This window comes from Papio anubis, chromosome 9, assembly GCF_008728515.1.
Source record: "Papio anubis isolate 15944 chromosome 9, Panubis1.0, whole genome shotgun sequence".
Classification (NCBI taxonomy): domain Eukaryota; kingdom Metazoa; phylum Chordata; class Mammalia; order Primates; family Cercopithecidae; genus Papio; species Papio anubis.
Genome location: NC_044984.1, coordinates 65350719 through 65363057, shown reverse-complemented (window position 1 = coordinate 65363057; position 12339 = coordinate 65350719). Strand labels below are relative to the sequence as shown.

The 12339-nt window shown below is 39.2% G+C and overlaps 1 long non-coding RNA gene across 1 annotated transcript; it reads left to right on the top strand.

Annotated features, from left to right (window-relative positions):
- The first annotated feature begins 1894 nt into the window (after positions 1 to 1894).
- LOC103875841 lies at positions 1895 to 5727 on the top strand. The gene is made up of 3 exons (XR_004176119.1): positions 1895 to 1986; positions 2181 to 2244; positions 5178 to 5727. It is a non-coding gene; the product is annotated as an uncharacterized LOC103875841 (long non-coding RNA).
- The last annotated feature ends 6612 nt before the right edge of the window (positions 5728 to 12339 follow it).

The window sequence follows — 12339 nt, the reverse complement described above, 5'->3', positions numbered from 1 at the left end:
AGAAACAGTAGTTAGTGCATCCCACATTTTGTATCATTTTCATTGAATGGAATTTGTCATCAGTTGTAAACAATTATGTATTACAAAGAAAGAAAAAAAATGCTGCTAAATAAATTCAGGTAAAAGTTGCTATCAGGTTGCAAAATGCTTCTGGATCTCAGAAATGGTAAAATGTGAAAAAAATACATTGTAAAATTGATACAATATAGTATTTTATTTTGTTCACAGCATTTATCAGAAGTTGAAATGATCTTATTTATTTATTGCATCTATTTTCTATCTTTTTCCTTTGGACCTGAAGCTCCCTGAAGGTAGATACTTTGCTTTATTCACATCTATATTCTCAGTCTAGGACAGTATATGCACATAACAAGGACTATCCTTTGATGACTTGTTATTGTTGTACAAGAGAGGGATAAGAACCTGAGAAAAAGTTAGAATTCACTTGATGCCATTAAGCCACCCACTGAAGAAGGGTATAAATCCTAAATTTATCTCTCCCTCTCAAAGATATTTTTAGTTATTTCCCTCTTAGTAGTAGACAGTACACCTTACCCCATCACCAATACACGTTATCTTCCATTACTTGGCTTATTCCTCCATTTTATTGGGGGGTATAGTCTAGCATTAGTAGGGGTTATAGTCTAACATTGGTGAGTACTATCACCATTATACATCGTTGAAATACCTTGAGGATCCCCTGAGATGTTGAATACTGATAACACCTCTCAGTAATGCAAGCAATAGTCCTGTTTTCCCCCAGGTTAGGAGCAGATCATTTTGATTCTTTTGATGAGCACCACGTAAAAGAAGTGGCTTTTACTCAGAAGTCATGGATATGAAAAAATGTGTATCTCTAAATCCTAAAGTCAGACATAGGGTGGAGGAATACTTCCAGGGTGAATGCAGACCCGGAGGCCAACTTGAAAAGGAGCCAGTCTGGACTCCACTACAGGGACACATGCTCATTGAGTGCAAGGGTGACGGATTCTCTTTCTTTATGTGGGTAGTAGAAGTAGAGTATGTCTTACTATGTCCTAAGTGCACAAGATGCCACTCCATGTGATAGAGGCAGGAGACAAACAGCAGTGGGTCCCTGGTGAAACCCCACCTTTAAGCTGAGAAACCTGAAACCCACAGCCCAAAGTGAGAACTTCTATTCCTGTTTGCCCATTCTCTCCCAGTTGGTTCTTACAGAAAAACGCCTTTTTGCCGATCTAATATTGCCTTTTCCTAAACTACTTACAGCCTGCCCTGCCCTCCATCCTGTGCCTATAAAGACCCCAGACTCATTGGTAGAGGGAAGAGAAGCAGCTTGACTGGACAGAGGTGATTTGACTTCAGAGAGATGGCAGAACTTCAGAGGAGAGACAGCTTGACTTTGGAGAGACTGCTCGACTTCAGGGAAGAGCTGACCCCAGACAGCTGAACTTTGGGGGAAGATTACCTGCCTGTCCTGTGCCCTCTCCAGCTCCCCTCTCCACCAGAGCCATTTCCATTGCTAAATAAAATTCTCCACCTCCACCATCCTTCAAGTGTCTGGGCGACCTCATTCTTCTTGGATGCTGGACAAGTACTGGGGACCCAATGAGTGTGGGTACCCAAAAAAGACTGTCACACTGGTCCTTTGCCCTTGATGGCAGAGGGCAGCCACCCCATGTGAGGAGGCAAGGGGCCCACTGAGCTGATAATACACCACCGTCCACAAACAGCAGAGCTAAGAGAGCATTGTGACATGCCTTCTGAGGCTTCGGGGTCGCAGGCACCCACACCTGGGTGCTGCCGCAGGGCCTGCAGGAGTTTGCTTTTGTTGGTGCCCAAAGCAGCTAACCAGACCCTGCACTCACTTGCTCACATGCTCCCTCCCACAAGGACTTGAGTGCAATGGGCCAAGTAAATAGGGTACCCCCACTGCAAGTCCAACAAAGGGGTCAGGAAAAATCCTGGATCACATGGAACATGTTTATCTACTTTGGATGCGTCCTGGTAAGATCTTCTCTATAATGAAGTTGATTCCTATGACTTGCGCTGGATTAATCCAGAGAAAATCTCTGGGGGTGGGGAAGCTCTGGCATTTGGCTATGCGAACACTGCAATTCCTAAAGTGCTCTTATTCTCACCAGGAAAATAATATCACTAAGGTTCTTTGCATCTTTTTTGTTATTCTATTCATCCTTTAGTTCTGGGAACCCTAAAGAACCATTTGCTACTTCTGACAATCAGGAAGCCACTGATACACAGCAGGTAAGATACCCTCAGACCAAAGCCCATGGTGGCCATAAAAGTTCAGTTCCTGGACCAAGGGTCCAACAGTCATTCATTCATTGTGAAATATTTCTGCAGTGTATATTCATGGTATTGTTATCATCACAATGTGTTATTTATTGAGTGCCATCTCTTCATGTTGGGGTACGTGGAGCACATACCAGACAGGGCTTTTCTCCAAGGAAATGGAAATGGAATTCAGATGGTCACGATTCATGAGATAATATAAAAGCTAGTCATGTTGTTCAAACATGGTTTGCAATGAGATCAGCCTTGGAGGGCTCAGATAAAAGAGTTTGATAAGAGAGGAGGGAGGGAAAGTTGCTTAACTCTAAGGGAGCAAGATATTTTCAGGTGTGGGGTACACCCTGAAGGTCAGCACCAAAAGGAATAAAAAGGTAAGAGGTGGAGGAGAGAATGCCAGGATCACATCAGTCATCAGAAAGGAGCATATTGGGAAGGAGCAGAACGAGAAAAAGTGACCCAGCCCAGAGTTGTGTATTCGTGGTTGTATCTTGGTGCCATGTGCTGTTTTTCCGGGGACAGGCTGAAAGAACATTTCCTGCCTTGTTAAGGGAAGTGACTCCATAAGGCTGCCCTGTCCAGGATAGGAGAGGAGAGCCATATCACATCTGTGCTGCTTTTTAATCTCTGCTTGGTTTTGTTTGTTCAAGTTAATGAAAATTATGTGCTATTGTTATGTAGTGATGCCAGAAAACGTTTCACCAGAGACTTCAAAAATATTTCTGGTACTATGCCCATTTCATGTGGTTTCACTTTCCTCTGTCTTCCGTCCTCCCTGCTCTTTCACTCTCCCTTCCCCTGAAGCCCTTCACTGATGCTAATGAATTAATAACATGTGACTGGAAGGATGTTTGAAGAGAATTCAGACTAAGCAGGCAAGGCAGCCCACAAAAGATAAAGTGATGGAAACATCTAAGGGTGAATGGAGTTACTATCATTTATAGAAGACCTATTTGTAGAACCATCCAATAGGAACACATAACTTACAGTTCCTCAAATTCATAGCTGGAGCTGATGAATTAGGATAAATATACCTCCATCTGGGAATAATTCATTGTAATTTATTCTTAGTCAGTCCCCTGGGTACTAATGAATCTGTTTTGTCCATATAGTCTTTCAAAATTTATTAAGTATTAGGCACTGTGCTAAGGCATTGGGAGACACAAGAAATAATGGTAAGGCATCCTTACCCTTATGGAACTTAAAACCTTGGGAAAGAGGGTAAAACAAGATAGAATGTGGTATCTGCACTCAATAAGGTAAAACCAAAGAGTTCTGGGATCTTATTGATAAGGGGTATATATCTCTAAGAATTCCCAGTACCAACTGAAAGAAACTCTACTGAAGCTGATTTAAAACACAAATGAGAATTTACTGGCCTTAGTCAACTGCAGAGTAAAAAGTAGCACTAGATTTAGGCTGATCATGTACTCAAATTATCTACCAGGTATCTGTCTTTCTGTATTATTTTGACTCTGCCTTCGTATCAGTTGGGCTAATCTCAAGAAAGACTCTATCGATGTTGTAGCAAAGATAACCATTGGTAGTTCCATATTTAGGCTATACCACCAGAGTCAGGGTTGCAACAAAATAATATATATTCCAAAGAATTTCCAGCAAAACTTTTAGGGCTTCCTCTTGCGGGATCAGCTTTGGTAAAGTGCCTACACATTATTGTTGTTGCCAGACAAATGAAGTAGACTGATAGGTAAGGCTTAGGTCATGTGCCACTTCTCTGAAATGTAAAGGGTAGAGTCAGGACCATGCAAATCACAGGACTCAGAGTGAAGAATAGGCATTTTTCCAAGTGAAAATCAGGGTTATCAGAACAAGAGGGCATGAATGCTGGGTACACGAAAGCAACAGTGCTTCAGAGCTATCCCAAAAAGTTGATGGAAATTTATGAAGGAATAATTGTGATTCCCCAAAGATGGATGAGTTTGAGAGACGGACATGAGGACTGGAAGAATAAAAATTCCAGTCCTTTCACTTGCATATAGAAAAGCTTAGTCACATGGGTACACCTAAGTGCAACAGGGAGCTGGGCAATGTAGTTCCTAGCTGTGCCTTCATAACATCATACTAGAGTGAGACAACAGAGTCTGATGAACAGACTCTGTTGTGCCCATTACAAGGGGGAATTTAGGGAGGTGTTGGGATTTGTAGAGGAGTTGATGGTTGAGGTGATGTCTGAAAGAAGAGTAGGAATTAAGCAGAGAAGGAGTGGGTGGTAAGGTGAGAAGGGTGATAAGATGCATGTGTGTTCCACTTTTGGGCTGGAGAGGCAGTGATCTAGGGAGAAGTACATACAGGTGTAATTACAGGTATGTGTGGAAGGATTTACACCCAAGCATTAACACTTGTCACTTTAGGAGTAAGGCAGGAAGAAAAGAAGAGGAAGATCACTATTTTTTTTTAACTTGACACAATAAACTTGTATTGCTGTTTTAACATTTTAGTCCTGTACAATTCAATGAGAGATTTGCAGAAAGTGGTATCTAATATAACAGATTTTTAGATTTGAAAAAGAACTTGGATATCATTCCTAGAAGCTGAGAAAAGTAAAGTAACTTTTTAAAATCTCATTCAAAATAAACAAATTTTGAGATCCGAATGCAAGTTAACTGGTTAATTTGTTTAAAAGTATGTGGTTTTATAGTTGCCCTCAACCATCATTTTTATTTTCCCCAGATTTTCTTTGTGTGAATAACTGCTATTCATTGAGTATGCACTGAGCACCTGGCACTGTGCTGGGCCTTAGAATACAGCAATGAACAAGCATTTGTGAACTCTGGACTATAGATCTTCAGTTTGGCTTTAATTTGTTCATTAATGTCTGTCAACTAATGAAAGCAATGTAAACAATATATAAACTATCTGATTTTCAGGTTCGAGATTCCTAGAAAGAAGTTAAATTTGAAACCACTCAATTATGGTTTCCCAGCTATCCAGTATCTGAGGAGCAACTTCGCTGACGTTCTATTCACTTGGATGCAACCTATTATTTCTACTTGAAATCATGTCATTTGGCAACAACAACCTCATCCTAAATGATTTTTCTTTCAGTGACTTTAGGTGCATGACCTATTGTATCTTAGAACAATATTAGTCTTAAGTTAGAAAAACACAAAAAGAAACAATAAGTTTGGGATTATCAAATTAACTCCTTGTAGCTATGTCTTCCCCAAGAGTAAATGCTGGTAGTAATGTTCCTATGGGGTATTCTAACTTTTTATTCTTTCAAAACAAACACTGAAGGAGATCTATAAAAACTTTATTGTGGCCTACTTTAAGATTTATCCAAAAATTTAAAGGAAATAACAACTTATTCAGATAAAAAATGGGGGCACTGAAGTGGGATGGCAGGAACATTTATTTAAATACTTTTACCTGAAATAGGCTTATACTCAGGTTGGATGAATAAGGTTGTTTTTTCTAGACCCTTTCCTAATCTGATGCTAGGAAAAAGGTAGAGCTGATAACAGATTTTTAAAGAGCTAATTACCTTTCAAATGCCTTAGTTCTCTAGCTGAACACTTCTCCCCCAGCATGAGCTAAGGCAAGGTAGTAAATTAAACATAACTTGATAGATAAGTCTTTGAACTTTCTAACTATAATTTATTGTAATGAAGCAGAAAAACAGAGATCTATACTTAGTTGGTGAGAAGGCTTTTGTATGGTTGATGGTTCAGTTTCATAATTTGCTTTTATGGTAAAAAGACACACTAGAGTAATCTGTCTCTCTGATTATTTCTTGGCATCAACAAACACTCTTGTTTTCTTAAAAACGATTATATCAGTCATTTAAAAAAATTGGACCCTAAATGCAATTCTGGAAATAAAATCAATTCTGAACATTTGGTTGCTGTACTCCCAGTTAGTAACATCTTCACGAAATTTGAAAATATATATTTGAGAGTAACCTTCAGGTGCAGCTGGCAGTAAGCAGGTATGTCTTCATATGCTGGGAAAACAAGAGAGGGTGCAGGGGCAATTAAGTGGCAATAAACAAATAGGTCTACCTGGAACTTATTCATTCATTCACTTATTCTTTCATTCCACAAATATTTACTAAGTCTTTACTACATATAGACACTGCTACAGGTGCTGGTAATTAAAAGTGAGTAAGATAGATATTATTGCTCTAAAACTGTTGACAGGTTAAACAAATATTAGTCAGAAAAATCTTATTTGATACCAGTGGTGATCTATACTATGATGGAAAAGTTATTAGGAGATTATATAACAAAGAGGTCTAACCTGGTGTGGGGAATCTAGGCCTCCAGGGGAAAGTGGCATTCAAGCAAAAATCCTGAAAGATTAATGGAAGAAATAAAAGGAGGGACACGGGGAAGAGGTACAGACAGAGAGAACGGCATGTGCAAAGGACTAGAGGCAGAGACTGGTGCATTTGAGGGGCTAAGAGATAGCAGATTACTTTTAAGTTTTTGAGTTCATTTTCTTGCCTCCACATGAAACCCATTGTCATCCATCTAGTTGTCAATCTGACATCTTCTGGATGTCTAACAGATAGCTCAAACTCACCAAGTACAAAACAGAGATCTTGATTCTGCTCCAAAAGCCTGCTCCTTCCCTAGCATTTGCCATCTCAGCATCACCATGTACTTGGTTGCTCAGCCCAAAAAGCTTTAAACCTCGGTTCTTCTTTTGCTCTCACATCCACATTTAATCCTGCTGGCTGTGCAGTTAAAATATCCCACATATAGCTGTTCTTCAACAGCTCCACCACAGCTGCCTTGGTATAAATTGCCGGTGTGCCTCACTTGGCCCAAGGCAAGAGCTTTCTGACTTCTCTCTCTGTCTCCACATTTAGTTCTACCTGATACTGTGTTCTACATTCCATATTTGTTTGCTTTATTGAGGGCATGGTCCTTATTTCTTTTGCATATTTTTCTAGTACCTGGAAAAGTTTATGACCCATGACAGGTACTCCGTAAATAGTGTGGAATGAATGTGTAAAAGCTCGGATGACTGATTGATGTAGTATGGATATTTGTCCCTGGCTGAATCTCATGTTGAATTATAATCCCCAATGCTGGAGGCAGAGGCTGGGGGGAGGTGTTTGGGTCATGGGGCATATGCCTCATGGTTTGGTGCTGACTTTGTGATAGTGAGTTCTCGCAAGATCTGGTCGTTTAAAAATGTGTAGGATTTCCTCCCTCCTTTCTCTCTTATTCCTGCTTTCACTGTGTGGCATGCCTGCTCCCCCTTTGCCTTCTGCCATGATTGTAAGCTTCCTGAGGCCTCCCGAGAAGCTGAACAGGTACCCATGCCATGCTTCCTGTAAAGCCTGCAGAACAGTGAGCCAATTAAATCTCTTTTCCTTATAAATTACCCAATCTCAGGTATTTCTTTGTAGCAATGTAAGGACGACCTAATACACTGATATATGGTAAGTGAGGAGAGGCGTGATACAAAATGAGATGGAGAAGGTATGGGTTTTTAAAATAGGCAGGGCTTTGTAGGCCATCTTAAGAAGTTTGGACTTTCTTCTCAGAGAAGTAAAAAGCCATTGAAGATTATGAGAAGAGGCTGTAATACAATCTGATTTAGGTTTTAACATTTTTCAATGAAATTGTGAGCTTGAATGTTTTATTATCCTCATGAACAGGTTCAATGGCCCATCACTTATGAATATATTTTAATTGTTTTATGTAACTATGCTTAACAGAAAAACACTTTGTATGAGATTAAAAGTGACTCTACGGAGACAAATAACCTGATAATTATATCATTTTTACTCTAGACAAGCAGTAACTAGTAGTAATTTTTAGAGGAAAACATTATTTTTTAAGAATTAAAATTGTATTATTACCAAAATATATTTCCTTATACTATTATATATCATATTAAGCCTTGATAGACTCAGTTTACTTACACCCTTATGAAGACAGTAATTCAAATAGATGCCTACTTTGAGTTAGGGGCCACGGGGATTTTGAATGGAGTCTGGGCCACAGCTTAGCACAGCATTCTCCAAATTTTATTCTATAGACTATATTTCCCCAAGATATTCAGAGGTACCTGATGTAACTGGGATTCTGGTGCCAGAAAAGCCTCAGAAAAGAGGGACTACATGAAATTACGTGCGTTTAATTCAGGACTTTGAGATCCTATAATTTGCTAATAAGCACTCCGAATCCCCCAGAGGGGAACATAGAATGCAGCATTTCCCACTCTTTTTCGCAGAACACTTGTTCTGCAATATATTAGTTCGTTCTCACACTGCTCTAAAGAAATATCTGAGACTGGGTACTTTATAAGAAAGGTTTTATGAACTCATGATTCTGCAGGCTATATAGGAAGCATACTGGCTTCTGTTTCTGGGAAGACCTCAGGAAACTTACAATCATGATGGAAGGCAAAGGGGAAGCAGGCACTTCACATGGCCAGGAGCAGGAGGAACAGAGATGGGGGAGGTGCCACACACTTTTAAACAACCAGATCTAATGGGAACTCACTCAGTCCACAGTACCACTACACAGTACTAAGGGGGGATGGTGCTAAACCATTCATGAGAACTCTGTCTTCATGATCCAGTCACCTCCCACCATGTCCCACCTCCAACACTGGGGCTTACAATTTGACATGAGATTTGGGGATGGACACAGATCCAAACCATATCATGCAGAGCATGGTTTGGGAATTGCTGATGGGTGAAGGCACAAGGAATGATGGGTAACTCAGGATACTAGTAGGCCCAGCTTCAAGGGCATAGACTGATGCAGGCCTACAGGGCCCAACTCTTGGAAGGAGCCCTGTGTCTGGTTTAGTACTCTACTGTCACCATCTTGAAAATTTTCATAAATTTTTAAGTATTTAATTTGTTTTATAGGGGAAGTGCTAAGGGACCCTGGAGCCTGCGAAATAATAGAGGGGTTACACTGAGTCGCAGCATGTGCACAAGAGGGCTCAGGCCAGCTTGTACAGAGCAGTTGGTCAGGTTCCCTGGTGTGCACGTGCACTGGGGCAGTCAGGGCACGTTGGGAGCCCAAGTGGTGAGCTGAGTCTGGTACCTGGGTCCACATTGGTGGTGTCTACGAATGCATCAGGAGCAGATGCATCTGCAGTGGTGACAGCACTCCAGGACCCAGTAAAGAGGAGAGCTCTGCCTGGGGACAGCTGGGGGACTCAGATGAGAAGCCAATTTGCCAGTCATTTCTCATAGCCAGTCTGTCTCTGTGGCATCTTTGAGGCCTGAGCATTGGGACAGGAACTGCTGGCACTCAGGCTGTAAATGTGGTCAGTGAATTATTATGAGATAAAAGTGTACACCTGGATAGTCCAAAAAGTATATCATGGGGTTACTAGAATTCTTCAGATTTTAGAACCTCTACTTTTAAAAATGGTTGAAGCATTGCAAAGTAAATACTGTGTCCATAGGCTTAGAAATAGAAATGAATGTAAAAATAGTCATAGTCATTGGAAAACAACACTATTTTTATATAAACCTGTGGATGAACCATTTGAGAGGAAAACAACTTTTAAAATTTTTTATAATTGAAGATACAGTGATAGAATATGTAAAGAAACATTTTGTACTATATACAAATCACGAAGAAACTTTCTCCTTTCTTTCTCTTTCTTTCTTTCTTTCTTTCTTTCTTTCTTTCTTTCTTTCTTTTTTTACAGAATCTTGCTTTTGCTGCCCAGACTGGAGTGCAGTGGTATGATTATAGCTCATTATAGCCTCAACCTCCCAGGCTCAAACAATCCTCCTGCCTCAGCCTCCCAAGTAGCTGGGACCACAGGCACATGCCACCACACCCAGCTAATTTTTAAAAATTTTTGTAGACATGGGACCTCACTGTGTTATCCAGGCTGGCTTCAAACTCTTCGGCTCAAGCAATCCTCTCACCTCAGTCTCACTAAGTACTGGGACTACAAGTATAAACCACTATGCCTAGCCTCAATTTCTGGCAAAAACCCCACAAGTTACAAGAAATGTCAGAAGAAATATTAAAATGCCATTGTATAAATTTACATTTGCAACTAAATTCAGACTTACACAAAACTTATTTTTCTGAAGAAATAAATCTTTCTGAAAAATTGAGCCACAGAATCATTATCTTAGATGTGTTAAAATTTATATTTTGAAATAATTAATCTGAATTTTATCCCAATGTTGTCATAGTCTATGACAAATATTAACAGCTCTAGTAGCAGTAGCATCTGAAAAAGATATTTCTCAAAATTAAAAATTATCAAATTATTTGTGATATTACATTTGCCAAGAGTGCCAGATATCATTTTCCATTATATCAATTGAAAATGAAGTTGCTAAAATAATAATTTTAATGACCTAAAATATAAGTTTTCAGCAAACCAAGCCAAAAGAGTTCTACAATCAATATATCATACTAATAAAATTAATTTTGTTATATGATACAGAATTGTAATGCAAAAATGTTTATGCAATTTCTGTTTATGTTGTTACTCATTTATCACTTTTACCCTTAGAACATCTTGTAAGTATTAACATATTTTTAAGGTAGAACTTAAAGGTAAAGGTAAAGAACTTTTAAAGTAGAACTTTGTACTTTTAGATCTACTTTTTTCCTGCTCTTTGAACAGGGGTCTCACATATTCATTTTGCACTGGGCTTGACAAATTATGTAGATAGGCCTGGACACTAGATGTGAACTGATGAAATTAAGTGATTCAAACTACTGTTCCTCAAAGGATATTTGACATGTTTTACAAGAAATGTCAGGATGGCAGACAAATGCAAGATTTGTTTTAGATTTGGATTCGACAGCAAAAGATAGTTTCCACCAAATAAGCTTTAAAATCCTTCCCAGTTTCCTAGCAAGCTAGGATCCTAGACGTCCATGCAGGCCACTTGGCAGAGAACACAGAAGATACCAAGGAGAATGTACATAGACAGGCTTGTCAACAAAATTATTGCATCCATTGATTCCCTTTAAGAATTAGGACAGTCAAGGTCAATTCCTGATGATGGAGGGTCTCCAATACTCCAAAAGAATTTCTATAAATGGGAAGAAGTATCTATTATATTGGGGACTTCCAAAACATTAAAAAGGATAACTTGTACCTAAAGCCTGAGAACATGTGAGTTTTTTTGTGTGTTGTTTCGTTTTATGTATTTTTTGGGTGTATTTATGTGTGTTGGGGGGGCGGTGCTATGTATGTGGACACGGCGGTGGTAATTGTGCTGAGATGAGCAACACTGTTGGAGAGAATGACTCGTCTGGGGAGATCAGAGGACAACATCCCATGAAGGATCTGATAGGCCTCAGTATGGATTTGGAGCTTTATTCTAGGGAATTCAATAGTCTTATAATTCTGGAAACTAAAATGCACAGTTCTTTCAATAATCTTTCTGCTAATAACATGACATAAAATGAATAGTTTCTACAGCATATTTCAACCACAGTTTAGAAAAGAGAGTTGTTGATTGATGATGTCATTTTTGAGAATTGAGAGGTTTGAGGAAAATTATAGCTTCCTTACTTTGAGAAGAATTTTCACAGGTCATTTCCCATCGGAAAAATTAGGTCATGTCTTTGTTCTAAGAAAGCCCCATGCTTTATGGCTTATTTCATTCCCTTTGATGAATTGATTAAGTGCTTTGAGCAGGCAACCAGAGAAGGAACATAATGTAACAATAGGCCTGGGTAGATAAAAGGAATGACTTTAATATTATGATTCTATATTGAGGAATGTTTTCCCAGATACAATACTATATAGTAGATCATACAACCTCAATGACTACTGATAAATTTTGTTTTGAATGTGACCAAACATTGAATTTTAAAATCCAAGTGAAAGAAATAGGACCTGTAACTCAAGACATTTAAACAAATTTAGGAGCATGTCCTGATAACTTAAAGTATTATTATTATTATTATTATTATGCTTTAAGTTCTGGGGTACTTGTGCAGAACATGCATGTTTGCTACAGAGGTATACTCGTGCCATGTTGGTTTGCTGCACCCATCAACCCATCATCTACATTAGGTATTTCTCCTAATGCTATCCCTCCCCTAGCCCCCAACTCCCCAACAG